This window comes from Acyrthosiphon pisum, chromosome X, assembly GCF_005508785.2.
Source record: "Acyrthosiphon pisum isolate AL4f chromosome X, pea_aphid_22Mar2018_4r6ur, whole genome shotgun sequence".
NCBI classification, from domain to species: domain Eukaryota; kingdom Metazoa; phylum Arthropoda; class Insecta; order Hemiptera; family Aphididae; genus Acyrthosiphon; species Acyrthosiphon pisum.
The window spans coordinates 32,008,631-32,010,036 of record NC_042493.1 but is presented as its reverse complement, the minus strand read 5'-3'; positions in this window follow the sequence as shown (position 1 = coordinate 32,010,036).

The window sequence follows — 1,406 nt, the reverse complement described above, 5'->3', positions numbered from 1 at the left end:
TATTAAAAGTTTAACTTCAATGGCTTATAATATAAATCGGCGACTAACCTTGCCATTGAGGTGTGTACAAGTCTTGAAGTTTACGATACTTAAATAAGAGGGGGTTTGTTGGTTTTTAAGAACCAATTGTATTGGTCATACTATATAGCTCCAAAGTCAAATTCTGTTGTTTACAAATGTTTACTTGAGTTTATTATAATGCAAAAATACACGCTTCACATTTTGTTGGGTGACTACTAGAACAGTTTGATCAAACAAATAAGTAATTAATATAGTTTTTTTTCACACAAGGTACCTATATAAAATGGTTAAGCAAATCTAAAAATTAAAATATAATATATTATATCTGTTAGTCTTAAAGTGATTTTAAAGTTTATTTTTTTAGAGATTTTCAGTGAACGTACAGACTGAAATTATGTAAACAGACAAAAAAAATATAGTTACATTAAAATCATTGTAACAGAAAATAAAATCTGAATCGACCATTATGAAAAATCAGAAAAACATTCTTTTATTGTTCTAATTTCTGTTAATTTTAATCTTTATCTGTTAATTTCGAACACGCGATTGTATTTGTGATACCAGTTGAAACGAACATTTTTTATTTTATTATGACTCATAATATATTATAATAATTGGTACCTATATGCTGCATTGTTCTACAAATAATTCAAAGCTCTTATAAAAAACTAAACAACTTAATATAGAACCACTGCAGTATATCAATTAAAATGTAGGTACCTATAGTAGTTGACAAACGTAAATGTTTCATTGGAAGTAATTAAATTAATTATGGTTCTATTTGAACTAATCTAAAATATTTGATACATAATTATTAATGGGTACTTAATACATTTTTACGTCTACAAAACAAAAAAAAATTTCTTAAATTTAAAAACTTTGTAATTCTTTATAGACAGTAGGCATGTATAAGTTTTTAGATTCTGATAGTGATTCTAAATGATAATGCGAGTTTATTTTTTTTCACGTCTATCACTTTTTATTTGGTAGAAAATATTATACTTCAATCTTGAACTTTGAAGGTGATCGCTGGTATCAAAATGGATTTTTATAGTTGGTCAAATTTCGAAAATTTCTAGTAATTTTCAAATTAATGTTAAAAAAATTAAAGTTATGAAAAAAAGGAAATATCAGGACAACACAGGTATTAACAGAATTCTTTTATTTTGAAAAGTGAATAATTAGTGATAATAATTAGATACCTACCAAATGTACTTTACCTAACCATTTACTTGACCCAATAACATTTTTTAAAATAATATTGTTGATCATATTCAGCTATCGCATATACATTTTTTAAATTATTGAATTGTCTAGTTATAACTCAAAATATATTAACCATAAAAAAATTCCACATTTTTATAAAATTATAATTTTATATGTAG